Here is a 15,617-nt window from a genome sequence, read left to right on the forward strand (position 1 = left end):
GAGAAAGCTTGGAGGCGACCCAACGGGAAGGAGAGGATTAAGACACCTCACTCGAACCGATTGAAAGGGAAGCCAGGCGGACACGGTACCTTGTTATGGAGGGCAGCTCTGGCGGGGGCAGTTGTTCCTGGTGGTGGATGCACGTCGGGTCTTTGCCAAGAGTAGAGATGATCTCGTCGTCGAAGAAAAGTGAAGTCCGATGCACCACCAGGGAAGAGACCAGCCGCGGAGTGCTCTGTTACAAGGCACCACCTTTTGGTCACGGTACAGGGGTAGTGGCTATCCGGTTGCCGAGGTGCTCTGCACGGGCAATTCGACCACTGCGTCCTGGGGCGAATAAAAAGCAAAGGGGACTGGTTGTTCCCACCAGCCAGGGGAAGAGACTCTCCGGCAAGGAGATCTCCTCTGTCCTCGGGAAGTGGTGAGGCGGTTCCGCAGGGCTCCACCGGAGGTGTCGTCGTGCAGGTCGGCTCAGTGTTACCCTCGTCGGATTCTTAGGTCCTGTGGCGACTTCTGAAGATCCAGTCCCAAAAGCCCTGCTTTTATGCAGAAAACCCCCATTCATTCAGCTTAGCTGTCAATCAACACATGCTAAGTGGTGAGCAGGGAGGCTCACCAGTTGGGCCAATCACTCCAGAGTGCGACCGGAGTTGGCAAGGCAACTCGGTCCAGGGTGCCTAAACCCCCTCCCACACTCCTGTGGTAACCCAGACAGAATGGCACCACTTTGGAGGGTCTCTATACAGAGCCCGCCAAAAGTGGAACAAAGGGCTCAACCTTTGGTTTAGGAGTCACAGAGACGAAACACAGACGCCATTTTAAAAACCGAGTTCTGGCAGAAAATACCATCCGATAAACTTATTTAAGATAAGTAGACCGGTGGTACGTTAGAGATTAGTGAGAAAAAGTATCAATCTCCAACAATGGGATGAATCCCATAGGGTTATGTTCGGGGTCGAACATAACAAGTAGTTTCCACTGCCACCAGCCAAAACTCGACGAGGGGGGACGGGACAGTGCCCCCTCGAGTAACAGATCCAGGAGTAATCGAATTACCCCTACTAGTACGTCCACAATAAGCTGGTTTGTACTAGTTCTGTTAGTAACTTTAGGTCTAGTAAAGCCAATGGTGACTTTACATGCCCGGGGAGACCATAGTCATTCCCCGGGTATGGAGTCTATGGTGGAGGTCCGCTAGGACACCCCAGTGTTACGGCACGTAGGGTGCGGTGTAACACACATAGAAAAACATATGAGACCCTATGGAGTAAAAGACCCCATAGCCCATAGAACACATTGATATTCAAATGAATTACACACATTCATGTCCAAGAGTGGGAGGAAAAGAGTCTCACTCTTGGCAGGATGGAAAAAACAAACTCCAGAAATCCAGCAAAGCTGCTGGGGGACTCACTAGGTTAGGAAATTCAGCCTAAACAGAGAATTCTCCCTAACAAGGTGCTGTTGCAATGCAAATTTAGCACTCATGGAAAGGTGTTTGCAAATGATAGTAAATAAAGGCCTGGGATAGGTATAGAAACATTTAATTTTATTGTATTTCATGGTTTACTACAACCTCTGCAGAAATACAGATGTGAATCACATACGAGGTTTGATGTTGCTGAATGTGTAACCAGCATTTAACATCTGTTGGATGAATACTTCCAGTTCAGTTTCAAAAGCCAGGTGTTATCTTAGTGCGCCTGCAGCTGTTGCCTCATATTACCAACAGAGCAGTGGCATTCGAAATAGCGTTAATGTCCTTCTGTTTTTTTTAAATCATCTGCATTCTTGGTGCAGACACGACTAACTTTGCCCCACTTGCCTGTTGCAACCACAATGAAAGAGTTTCCATTGCAGAGTGCCACCAACACTCCAGGAAGCCACATGGTCTGTGGCCACTTACGCTGTGGCCCAATTGTTCAACTAGCAGTCACATGACCGGTTGAGTGCCAGAATTTGAAAATGCTTAGGGGTCTGTTTGGGATTTGTTCGAATCAACTGCCATGATGATACAGCCAAAACAACATGTGTTGTGTTCACCCTGGGCCCCCACACAGAAAGAAAGGATGCCTGCCTGGCTTACAGTAAGCCTCCTGAGGTGAGGCTGTGAATGTTATTGCCCAAATGGGAAGCAGAAGTCACATGACAAGGTCTTGCTAAGCACATGGGCAACGTGTTGGTCTTGACAGCAACACCATGCAGAGCAACAGAGGATCAAATCCCGGATCTGCACTTAGAAACCAAACTCAGGTATTAAGCGTGTTATAAAAAAAAAACGAATACTAATAATCTGTGAACACTCTAAGCACAGCAAAACCGACCAATTGGTCTGCCGAAGGTAGGATGGCAAAGGGTAAGGCCCCTTTCTCACTTCTTCACTCGTGCCCTACAAATGGCACCGTAACCGGCCTAAATTAAGCACATTTCGAACATTCAGGAATACAGCAAACCACACAATAATAATTGAAAAAATGCCACAGGAAGTGTTATTGTTTGTTTCCTTGTGCAGATAGACAAAACGTGCACTTCTTTAGGACTTACATGTGGCAGTGGCTCCCGCTGTACCAAGAGTCATCAGTATGAAAGGGTAAATGGGCCTTAGCTTGCTGAGAGGGCTGAAACCCGAGTGATTTATTTAGTTGCAGAGCGCCAGAAGGCTAGGAGTTGCAGATGCACTGGCAGGGGGTACCGCTATCCAATCCCCCAAAAATATCCATGGTGAGGAATCTAATCTTCAATTGGCTTTGAATACATTTAGGTCATTTACGGATATTGGAGGTGGAATTGAACAGGTGCAGCATAGATCACGTAGAATGACATTGTTTCATCACAATAGACTATGATCTGTGACCTCACAAGGGCAGAGGGGAGATATTCTATTGGTCTTAGATAGTTTGAAACAATGGTCCAGTAGGTTATGCGTGTGAAATAACCAGCGAGTGGTTTCTAAGCGCGGGATCGGGAATCGACCTGTATTGCGCTGTGGTGTCTTGTGCTACCAACAAGCTTTGCCACTGAGCTATCCTTCCTCCGCACAATGCATGTGTATATGATCACAGGGCCGCAAACCATGGTCAGTCTAGCTGCTTTATTCAGAGTGATCATAGTTTAACAATGTAATGATTTTTATTCATACTTGTGACATCAGCGGCCTTTCATTTATATTTGCATTTTGTTTTTTATTTGAAATGTATATAGTGTTTTATGCCAAGGCACTGGGCCTCATTAAATGGTAGGTGGTAGCCATGGGGCTATTAGCGCCATGGCTACCCCCTTACCGCATTCCGGGTCCGTGTTCCTGGAATAGGGACGTACTAGGTCATTCCGACCTTGGAGGACCCGGTAAATCCCCATTCCCCATTCCCATTCAAGCCCCCTTAGGGCTCAATGGGAATTGGGATGGAGCTAATAACGGTACCGCAATTTGCGGTACCGTTATTAGCTCTGAAGTCCCTCAACGGGTCCTTCCATAATGCCTGGTGAAACCAGGCGTTAGGGACGGGACCTGCTAAGGGACCTTGTAGTAGGGCTGGAAAGGATTACCGGCACCGGTGCCCTTACAGGTGCCGGTAATCCCTTACCGCCTACCGTGTAATGAGGCCCACTGTACTTTTGCCAATTTACAGTACAATAGCTATGAACACAAAATAAGGCAGTTCATCACAGTAAGATTCAATTGAAAGCAATAGATAAGAGTAGTACACAGTTTATGATTTGAGGAGTTAACTTTCCAGTGAAGCGGAGCGAGCAGGGCACAGGAACAAAAGTGCGATTGAGCACAGCAAGAGCGGGCAACTGATATTAGAAATTGGGTTTGTGAACGAAGAACAAGAGAAGGGACATAAAAAGAAACAAGGGATGTAAGATAAGTAGGAGCAAGACCATGAAGACATTTAATGGCAATACAGAGACAGTTACATTAAAGCCGGGAATGAAAAGGTAGCCAGCCGAGAGAGGATAAAGAGGTAAAAGTAGAATCGCGAGGAGAACGCAAATACTGAAGGGAAATTGAGCCATTAAAAACAGACTTTAAAGGCGCAAGACGAGCAACAGGGAGACCAAAAAGTAAAACAGAACGGTAAAATGCTTTGAGAAAATACACAAGGACATTAAAAAGACACACATGACATGAAACGATTTGCACTCACCATGTACTGTCTCAAAAACAGCTATGACTTCAGCACTATGATCCCGTAACTCCTCCGAAGACCATGGGCCTCATTACGACCCGGGCGATAAACATGGCGCTATTAGTGCCATGGTTGCTGCCGGTAAACTACCGACTCCGCCATGGTGAATGGCAGAATTACCGCCCCATTCCAAGGTTGGTGGGGGCGGTAATTCCCCATTCACAAATTGCGGTACCGTAATTACCTCCAAAGTCCCTTTGCGGGTCCCGTCCTTAACGGCTGGCAAAACCAGCCGTTAAGGGAGGACCCGCAAAGGGACCTCGGAATTGGGCGGTAATGAGGCCCCATGTCTAAAGCAGCCTTCAAATTCCAGGAAAGCAGGAAAGGGACAGGTACGCATGCGCCATCTTTGGATGCTATGCCAGGTTGCCTTACCCGTGTCTCTTCAGTGCATCCCAGCATTTGCCGCAGTACTTTAGACTGCAGGGGTACATAGACACTGCTCTCAAATGGTCCCGGTAATGGTCCCACTGTGCAGCTCACTTGCTGACTGCATTGTTGGACAGGGGGTTACTTACCCGTCTTTGGCCACTTCCTTTGCCGCGATTGCTGGCTCCTTCTGTCTCAATTCTAGCTTCCTTATCTGCCCATCTTCACGCGTCCACGTGCAGCATCCGCAGAGCCCTCGTTGCCACTCAGTATGTTTTGTGTAGCCTTCAAGCTCTCCCAATTCAGTATGTATTGTAACTCTAGTAACGACTTGCAGCCGCTATGTTTTATCTGCATTCTCCATCCAGAAACAGCAGGTTTTCGTATTTCCAGTATTTTATTCATGTGGCGTTCTATTACTGCTGATCATCTCCTGCAGTGTCTTTGCAGTGCCACATGCAGAATGTACTGTTACTGCTTGCACGGCGGTAAGGCCTTTATTATCTGGTGAACCTCATTTTATTGCGGGCAGTAATCTCCACATTTCATGTTACCACACAGTAAATGTGGATAAAGCAGGCACGGCAGCTTTCGACCGAACAACAGAAATGCAAGACCATATCCTCCTAACGTGGAGGTAAATTGTAGAAGATATTAGCTTGAAGGGGACTTAATTCAAGGACAGAACTTAGAAGAATTAAAAGAACACAGGCTTTTGTTTTGTCGCTGCTGTGCATCACAAGGACACCACTGAAGAGAGCCATTCCCTGCTCCAAAATCTCTGGACCTTGTAGGAAGGAGATCCTAGGTTTTTTTAACTTGAGGTTATCCAGTCGTTTTCCCATGGCCACAGCTTTACAAAATATTGTGTACTTTTTCCAGCTCCACTGCCAGGCGTATGACAGATTGATATGATAAGTCATTTATAATGTGCCTATACACAGGTTTTTCTAGGCGCAATAAGACAAGAGGGAGGACAAGACAAACGATCTTACTAGGCCTTGTGTCATGCAGATCATGCAAGTGCAGGGGGAAAGGTATAGTGGGGTGTACTCAGGTGCATAGCTCTGAGTAAGTGTGCAGCCAGTGCCAGGTTGAGGGAAGGGGGAGTGCAATGAGGACAGTTTTGTCTGAGTATGTGCAGTCAGGGCTGTGCGGCTCTGGGTACGTGCAAGGCAGCAGGGGACTGTAGGGGTTACAGGTGGTAGGTCCGGAGGCAGTGCAGGGGAGACTGTTCATGGAGGTGCCTGGTACCCAGTGAGACTCTGAGGGTAGCCAAGCAACCAGTCATTGCAGCAGACAGGTTGGTCAGCAAGGGATGGAAAGAGAGAGAGAGAGAGAGAGAGAGAGAGAGAGAGCAGAGGACAAAAGGAAGGTACTGAGCTGCTTCCGGAACTTCAGGTGATCTGGCTCAATATTGAGAGGGGCATGAAGGCCATTCCAGCAGGAGGCACCTGCAGTGGAGAGAGGTCTACCCCGGCTCTCTACCTGGAGAAGTATCTGACCCTCAGAGAGATGGAGGTAGCTAAGTGAAGGACTTGAAAAGGAATGTATTTTAGAAGATAGAGTTGGATGAAGTGGTGGCCCCAGCGCCAGAAAGCCTTGTGGATGATGCAGAGGGTCTTGAACTTGATCCTTGCAGACACCCAGAGCCAGTGGAGGGATTTCAGGGCTGAGGAGATACAGTCTTTGGGCTTGAGGCCAAGGATACGTTTTGCAGTCCTGTTCTGATTAGTTACATAGGGCAGAGAGTAGAGGAAGGTAGATTGAGAAAGAAGCTGTTGCATTAGTCCAGCCTAGAGAGAACCAGGGCTCTGGAGACAGTGAGCTTCTGGGGGAAGAAAAGGAAGAATACCTCTGAGGTGCAGCTGGTAGTGGGCCTTCTTGGCAAGGTCTGTGTGTGAGGAGAGAAGGAGAGAGTGGAGTTGAAGATGACACCAAGGATTTTTGCCTCACAGGAAGGCGAAGGATGAGGGTCCCAATGAGAATGAGAAGGATCTCCATCTTACTGGCATTAAGGCAGAGATCATTAGAGGTGTACCAATCCTGAATCACAGATAGACTTACAGGAATGAGCAAGAGAGGAGAGGAGGCTGAAGGGAGCCTGAAGGAGAGCTGAGCGTCATCCGCATAACACTGTAAGTTAGAGGAGAAGGTAGAGATCAGGTGGCTCAGAGGGGCCAAGTAGACATTCAAGAGACTTAGTGAGAGGGTACAGCCCTTGGGCCCACCTCATGTGAAGAGAGAGGTGGTGTAGAGAAAAGACCCAAGTTGGACCTGGAAGGTCGGTCCAGGAGGAAGGCGGTCAACCATTCCAGGGCCTTTTCTGTAGTTTCCAAGTTCTCACAGAGTCGATTGATCAGGCTGGTGTGATTGACCGTGTCAAAAGGAAAGGAAAGGTCAAGGAGGATGAGGACAGAAGAAAGGCTGCAGTCAGGATTAGAGAGGAGATCATCACGGGTGTTTAGGAGAGCAGTTTCCGTGCCTCTGGCAGCTCTGAAGCCAGACTGATAGTCAATGGAGAAAACCAACAGATTCAGTGTGGAGGGTGAGCTGGTGGATGGGCAGATTTTCCAGGGGTTTGCCCAGGAAAGGAGTGATAGAGATTGCGCAAATTTCCGGGAAGGATCTGTAGAAGGTTATTGAAGGAGGGGGAGCACAAGGGAGTGCTTGAAGGGAGAGGGGAAGGATCCAGTGGCAAAAGAGTGATAACAGAAATTGTCCAGGGCTCGAGCAAGGGTGTCAATGTGCACCTTGATGGTTTTGGAGGAGCAGGGGAGCAACTGTTTAGATGACACTTTCCTAGATAGGACTTGTCTAGAAACATTGTCAGTTGTTAACAGAGAGAAAGAGGAGAACGGGTAAGGAGAGGGAGAGGCGGCCAGAGGGGAGGGGAGAGATGTAGGGAGAGAAGAGGAGGAGAGTGAGGACAGGATGTCCTGAATTTTTGTGATGAAGTGAGAAGCCAGGGCCGTACAGAGGGCCTGGGAGGGAAGAGAAGAGGTGGAGACTGCAGAAGCCTTGGCCAGCTCCTTGCAGATTTTAAAGTGTGGTGTTAGAGGCTGCAGAGATGCAGGCTTGGATATGGACTCTCTTCTTGGAGAGGACAGAGAGTCTGTATTGCCTTTGGAGCTGGCGGCAAGCCATTTTGTCAGAGGATGCAGCCGAAGCCCTCTACTTATTCTCAGCAACCCTGCGCTTGCGTTTCAGGGTGGCGAGGTCAGAGTCATACCAAGAGTTGCACTTGGAGGTAGGCTTCTGGTGGATTCTCATGACAGGGGCAAGGATGTCCAATGTGTTATAGATAGAAAGATGTAGGTTAGAGAGGACTGTGTCAGGGTGTGAGTCAGCCACATGACTAGGAGGAGCACAGAAAGTAGAGGCAAAGTCATCCACTGACACACGCTTCATGGTTCGAATTAAGGTCCACAAGTTTACAACTGCCAAGCATTGTTTGGCATATGTGTCAATGGGGCATTGATGCACTCTCAAACATAGTAAGTTGTGCTCCACAATTCTCCCAACTACCACCATCTCCCTGAAATGTTATACAAGCCTGCTCTAGTCTCAATGATATTTTAGAGAGGAGTACAGGAATCATGTTTCTCATACCAAAGATTAAAGCAGAGTGTTAATGTATAGTATTTATAGTGCAAGATCCAGACCACCCTTTACAGAATATGCAATGGGATTCTATTCAACCACTTTTCACAGGCATAAGACTGTGGTGTGAGATACGTATCAATATGATAGCTCAGTGGGCTAAGTGACTGTAGCTCATTGGTTTGATACAAAACTGGTCCATACTACTCCTTATAATGGTGCAAGGTCGGTAGTACAGCTGAGGTTGGGGGCGGGGTCATAAAACAGATTATTCAAGCACGTTATCTCAAAAAAAGATTTTCAACAAAGCCGAAAGGTGTGAGACGATCTCCATATTGAAAAAGATTCTCCCAGCTGCCAATACTATTTAGGATCAAACTTAAGATGATATTATTAATACAAAACATAATTCACAGATCTAATATCAAATTGTAATTCCTTCACTTAATCAAGACACCGCATATAATATCAAAATTAAACAAACAGCTCTAGGCCATCACTTCTTCTCAACTGTAGAGCAAAAAAAAAAACAAACTAACGGCTGCTTTCAAAAATGGAAACATGCGTTCTTATGTTAAAACATACAAATTGAAAAAGAGGCAACTATCAATTTATTGTATGATGATGTTAGCGCTCGACAACGCATGCATAACCTTTACTTTTTTAGGGCTTAAACACTAGACAAATCATTACAAGGAAACACATTACTGATCAAATTATAGGTGTCTTCACATGCGAGTGTGCTGCACATTTTAACATTGGAAAGCTGTATTGTATTGTGTGTTATGACAAATGAGACTCGCTCACGGCTGCAGCACATGAAGATGCAGGTAACCCCTACTCTGCCACCAGCCAGTGCAAATGTGACCCCTCAAAGTTACTACACTGGTATCCAATCACAGATTCAGTTGATGTACCCAGCCTAGTTCACAAACGGTCCTACACCCCACTGAGTAGTGAATATTAGTGCATTGTGTCTCCCAAGGATGAATATACCCCGTAATCTCGCACCAGGATCAATTGTTTATGCATCTCCTTGTCGAAGTGTGAGAATAATATTTTTATTATTATTATCTTTATTGTTTTGGTTTGTTTAAACCTTTACAATTTTACAAAATCAATCAACAGTTTCAAAATTTCTTTTTTCAAAGTTTACAAAATTCATAAGTATACATCAGTTAAAAGAATAAAACAAGATTCATTTGTAAAGACATAACATGTATTTCTTGGGATTTGTCTTAGTTATCTTAATTGTTAGTCTCAAATGGATATAGTTACATGCAAATACAACCAACATTTAAAACAAGCTTCACTTAAAATTCTTTTCCATAACATTGCTACATTTTAAAATAAATACATCGATCGGTAGTAGCAACATGGTCTTACATATTAATATTAGGTCAGAGGTGGGAAACACTGGTGTGTCTAGGCTCATCCCTTGGCCTTCATTCCAGAGCACATATATTATATAGAAATGTGTGTACTTTCATTTTTAAGGCAGTTAGGTTTCCATGTAACATTTCCTTCCACAATTTATCACGATCAACATTGGCTGTATCTAATACAAACTTTGCAAAGCAATCCGTTCTTTCTTGGGCTAATTTGGGACAGACTAATAATAAGTGTAGCAATGTTTCTTTTTCCTCTGCTACATTGCAAAATCTACAGCAAACCTTCTGCATATTTAGGCTGCGGATTGTCAAAATGTCGTTAGTGCTGAAGACATTGAATCTGAATCTCATCGTTCTGTTTCTAAATTGCCTCGATGGATATTTAGCTATGTATTTTTCAGAAGTCGGAAACCATTTCCAGAATGATACTATTTGACAGTATAAACTTGAGTTCAGCAGAATAACATTGTTTTCTAACCAGTCATACGCTTTTACTGTTTCTTTGACTTTCTCATAATTTCTTAACAAGGTCTCCACTGTTAAACCCACTTTCATCAATATTGTTTCACAAGTTTCTGTTAGGTCTGACATATAGTTTCCCTTTTCTACTGCTTTCAGATGACAATACAGTGAATCTCTATCAGCATTCAAGCATTTTCTAAACAGTGCTAGTTTTTTTAGATGCATCGTGCATGAAATCGAGGATAAACCTAATTCGTACCTGATCGTTTCAAAAGGAGTACATTTCGGAATAAAGAAAAGTATTTTGCGCCAAATTGAAGCTTCTAAAGTTTTCAAGAAAGGTGTCAGTGATTCGGGTAGAAATTCCATACCATAAGTTAGGTTTGGAATAATCTTAAGTCTGTAAAATTGGATACAGGGAGTAAAGGTGAATTTACCAAATCTTCTCTCTATGGACATGATTTGGTTTGTGGCTTTTTTTGCTTTCATTAGCAAATTAGTTTTCAGAAACACATTAGAGTTAGAGCTATACACTGTATATCCCAAGAATCTTAATACCAGTTGACTCTTAATCTGTACACCTCCACAATTCCAGAATGAGAAGGCAGGGGTCACCATTTTGCTTCCGCCTTGAAAGATAATTGTTTTCGCTGGGTTGATTTTTAATTTTCTCTCATCAATAAACGCCCCAAAGTCATTGATCAGTCTTTGAAGGCCTATTTTTAATCCATCCAGTAATACGAAGTCATCAGCATAGGCTATCCATCTGATGGTATGCCCTCCAAACCTTAAGCCGACCAGGCCACTAGAGTTTAACTTTTTACCAGCTTCCGCTACATACAAGTTGAAAAGTGTAGCTGCCAGTCTGCAGCCTTGTTTTAGGCCATTGGCCGTTTTGATTTCGTTGGATAGTAGGCCATTGTTGTTTAGCCTCACTCTCATAACAGTATCTGAGTATAAATGTATGATTACATTCAGTAAGCCACTATCAATCCCCAAGGATACTAGTGTTTTCCACAATATGGGACGATCAACTAGGTCGAACGCCGAGGTCAGATCCATTGAAGCAACGTATATCTGATCAACAGTTTTTTGTTTCACCATGCTCATTAGTTGAGGCAACAGGAGACCACCCGCATTGGTGCCAATATATTTTCTAAAGCCTATCTGTCTGAAGTCTAAAATCACTTTGTCATCCATCCATGATAACAGTTTCTCCAAGACTATAGCAGCAAAGATCTTAGACTCAACAATTAGGAGAGTAATAGGTCTGTAATTTTTTGGGCTCATCCTGTCCCCTTTTAAATTTAAATATCAAAATCACATATGACATTTTCCATGAGTGTGGGATTTCTTTTCTCTTACAAATGTCGCTAAACAAAGTATGGAGAAGTTTTGACCATATACAAGAGTGGCTTTTCAGTATTTGAAATGATAAGTGGTTCGGTCCCGGTGTGGAGGTTGATGTTCGATTTTTTGATGTATCTTAAGATATTTGATTCCGTGATTTTTAAGGGCCAACTATCTGGATCATTATTTATTGTTAACCACAATTGAGATGACTTTTTATAAAGAGTACTGAAATGTTCATTCCAAGATTGAGAATCAATGGGATTCGCCTGAGCTAAGTGCTGTGCTGTTTGCGAGCTGTTTATTATGGACCAGTGCTTTTGGGGCACTCATTGCTTTAAGCATTGATTCTCCATCATTTTGAGCAATCTGAACCTTGATATTTTTTAGCCAGTTTTTAAATTTCTGTTTAATTAATAATATTAATAATATTATACACAGATCCCCTCTATCTCAAATGGGGTGTCCATCATCCCTATTAATCACACAAGCCACGAGTGAAGACACACAATAATACATTCCACCTGATGAGATGGGTGGTGCTTTCATCCTTTAAATCATGGAGGTTATGGGCTTGCAATACACACAGACCCTCTAGCGTTGTGATGCTTATGTAATTATCTCCCATTAGGCAAATAGTACTCTTGCACTGTTTATGGCAGAAGAGAAAGGGATGCACACAGTTCTCCACATGGCTACACACTACCCATGTTGTGGACCGTATAGCACCTCCTCCCTTCTTGTTATCAAGGTTCCTGCTTCTGAGCCATGTATGCCGAGTACATGGGTATGTGCATGAATCAAGTTGCTGTTGCCTGCAGTCACAGTAGGATGGACACAAACTCACTGTGAGTGGTGAATACCTAGTCCACCCAGCTCCTGGCACATCAACCTCCTATGCAGGGTTGCTCTTCCATTTCATACACATTGAATTCTGGTGTAACATTGTGGGCCCAGCAAATCCCCTAATACACTTAGGAAGGCTGGAACATGGGTCAATTCCCTAAACTAACAATCGATGTCTGCCTTGCAGGGGCATATTGTTTCCCCTACCAGAGGAAACCCTGACATGTTTCTCACCAACCCACCACGAACACCACCGGCTTGGGATATTAGGGCAACTCTTGTCTCATGATGCATCTGGTTACCGAGTAATATTTTGTGGATTGGATAGCCTCTTCCAATCTCACTTCCCTTGTGCTTGAATGACGGAACAGCACTTTCAATTTCAGCTTGAGTGTGCGGCTCCACTTTGGAATTCAGCCACTAACGAGAAGGCCCTCTCCCCTTTGGAGAGATGCTAGCACCTTTAAAGGGGCCCACTGTTCTCTCTGCTGTAGTCTCTAGCTTCGCTGAATGGATTTGTAGTACCTGTTGGGGGATGGGGTGGAACATTGGTAAGTGTCCATTCCTATACAATCCTTGGCCTCTCAGAGGGACTCTGTGAGGGGATTAGAAATATGTTGCAATTTGATTTTTGTTTTTAAAGGCGTGTAAAGCCGTTGGAGGTGTCAATGTATAGGTCTATCCTGCCAATCTCCTTCTCTCCTTCTCTCATAAGTCAAGGTGATAGAGTAGTGAGTGTGCATGTTATTCTGTCTTTCATCCTTCAACAAGCAATGGCCATCCCAAACCTTTGCACCCACACTTAATTTGTGTTGTGTTATGTTAAAGTGGTTTGTTACTGATGGGGTCACAACTGTAGTGGTCTACCAGCACTGATACTTAACCAGCGGCATATTCAGACTATGGTCTCTGAGGAATAAGGACATGGCAGTAGAGGGGCGGAAGGTGAAAAGGGTGATATGTTAAATAGACATTGACATGAGTAGAACTTAGAAAGGTAATAGAAGGATAGTGATGGAGTGTGTGATAGCGTGCCTGTTTATAGAGCCAGTGTAGATTGATCAACGCATAGTACTGATTGCAAAATATGTAAATGCATAATATGATGGGCTTGAGATTTGCTCAAGTGCACTCATAAATAATGGAGACTTGTTTTTCCCTTAAGTGTTACTGTAAACTGGAGTCCCCAGAGAGATAAATCTGCACTTACTTGTCAACTGATAGATAAACGTGACAGTGTAGACAGCAGACTATGTTCAAAGTGAATGAGCTAGATACATCTGGGAACAGGTTCTGTGGCCCTTCTGTCAGAGTCCCATACCTGCAAGGCCACATACTGTTTGACAAGTCCAAACAGATGGACCCGTGCACTAATTTATGCTGAGAACTATGTGGCAAGGTTCCTCACCATCCCTCAAGATCGTTCAATGCCCAACAATGGAGAATGCCATTGATAGGGGACCTCACCAGAGATTCTGTATAGCTAAAGTTAAGTCTAAAGGCAAATGTGTAGGAGAGGAATTAAGGAATGAACTAGCCAGACAATAGACACATTTCAATGTAGGAAATAAACCTAAGCTTTGAACCTGTCCTAAATGTGCATGCATTCTTAAACATGAGGAGGGTATTGTACAGTTGGTGTTGGTACTGTGCATGGTGTTTTTTATTTGCTGGGGAATATGTTAAATTTGTCAAGCTAAACAAAATCCAGAAATTCTGCAACTGAGAAACCTAGAGGACACGATTTGGTAAGTCAAGAGTAAACTGAATGAAAGGAGAAAGACGATGCTGCCTTACAAAGGTTACAGGAAACCCAGTTAGTTACTCTGTGCTTAGGCATTATAACCTAGTCCACACTGGTTACATGATTTAGGAATGTTATGCTGTGAGTCAGAAAGGATGCCTTCTATAGTTGACACATCATTTTGCTCAGTCATCCAACCAGCTTTGAGCAGGAATGCAACACTATGCTGATCTCTGTTCTCACATTTTACAAGTTAGACACAATCAAGTAACCCATCACTATAAGAGAAATCATAAATACTGCAGTTGTAGTGCATAACAATTTGTCCAGAGAAAGTTGCCTGTACAGGATATAATGCATGCACCTTGAAACAACATGTGTGGCCCCTTAAATCTAATCCTGTTAGTCAGTCTATCAATGTCTTTCCACTGTCATTGTATTCCCTAAAGTCAACCTGCCCATGTGTCTCTGCCCTCATTCCCTTTCCTTCAATCTCTCTTCCCATGTATTTGTGTGTCTTGCTAACCCTTGCTATTTCTATGTATGTACTTTTACTCTCCATGTCCCACTCTGCACCCTGTTTAATTGAATACTTCTGATAACTCCCTAGGCCACGTAGTCCCACAAGTATCAGTCTACCATTCTGTCTTTTCTATGAATGACTGCAAAGCTCCACCTCACCAACACTTCTGAGGCCCCCATTCCCACGACCGATTGCTCCTTCATTTTCACGCCAAAGATTACAGGGGAAACAGAAAGTAACCGATTGTCCTTCAGACGATACATGGTGCAAGGGTTGCCAGTTTCCAGGGCAACCAAATCTGATTCTGAACACAGCTTCTTCTCTCTTTCTTGTTAGCAATGTTTTGTCGATAGGTGGCACAAACACCAACATATGAGCCAAAACGTGCAATTCATTTTACCCTAATTCTTCGGTGCTGTATACTTTTGCTTAAGTGAATCACAATGAAGCATACAACAGTCCAGCAGTTTTAGAGTATCTGAAATCATCCTCTGTGAATAAGGCCTAAATATGTTTTAAAGCACTTTAAAAAGAATAGCAATTTCGTTTTTTTGTTGTTGTGAAAAACGCACAATTTTGTACGTGTATGATCAAATAAAACTTTGGAAAAACGTATTATTTGATTGATTAACCCATATCCACACATTGCAGATGGTCATACTTGTTGAAAGCTAATTCAGCCGCTGATGAAAGACATGAGTATGGTGGTGGGATGTAATATAAATCTAATTTAAGACCCAGGGTTGGATTGCTAATTTTAAGTGATTTTATAGGCCACCTGCTGCCTAAATATCTCTGACACTTTTTTAAATTGTATTTGTTTTAAAAACGATTTTTCTGGATGAAGACTCAACTTTCCTACCAGCAACACTTAGTCCATCAGAGAATCACCTGACTCGTAATGAGCTGGTGACAGGACGCCGGATGCATATACCTCTTGCTTCTCCCACTAGAGTGCAAACAGTTGCCCATAGTAGCGCTTTGATTCTCGGAAATGAAATGCATGAATATTTGGCTGCTATGATGGTGAGAAGAATGATGAAGAGAGTGAACAACCCGGACTACAGAGCTTGCTCCAACCCCCTGCACTATAAGCTGGTGATCCTATTTATGCAAAACACTTTAGCAGAATCTGG

The sequence above is a fragment of the Ambystoma mexicanum genome, chromosome 6q (assembly GCF_040938575.1).
Source record: "Ambystoma mexicanum isolate Mex_15411 chromosome 6q, UKY_AmexF1_1, whole genome shotgun sequence".
Taxonomy (NCBI): domain Eukaryota; kingdom Metazoa; phylum Chordata; class Amphibia; order Caudata; family Ambystomatidae; genus Ambystoma; species Ambystoma mexicanum.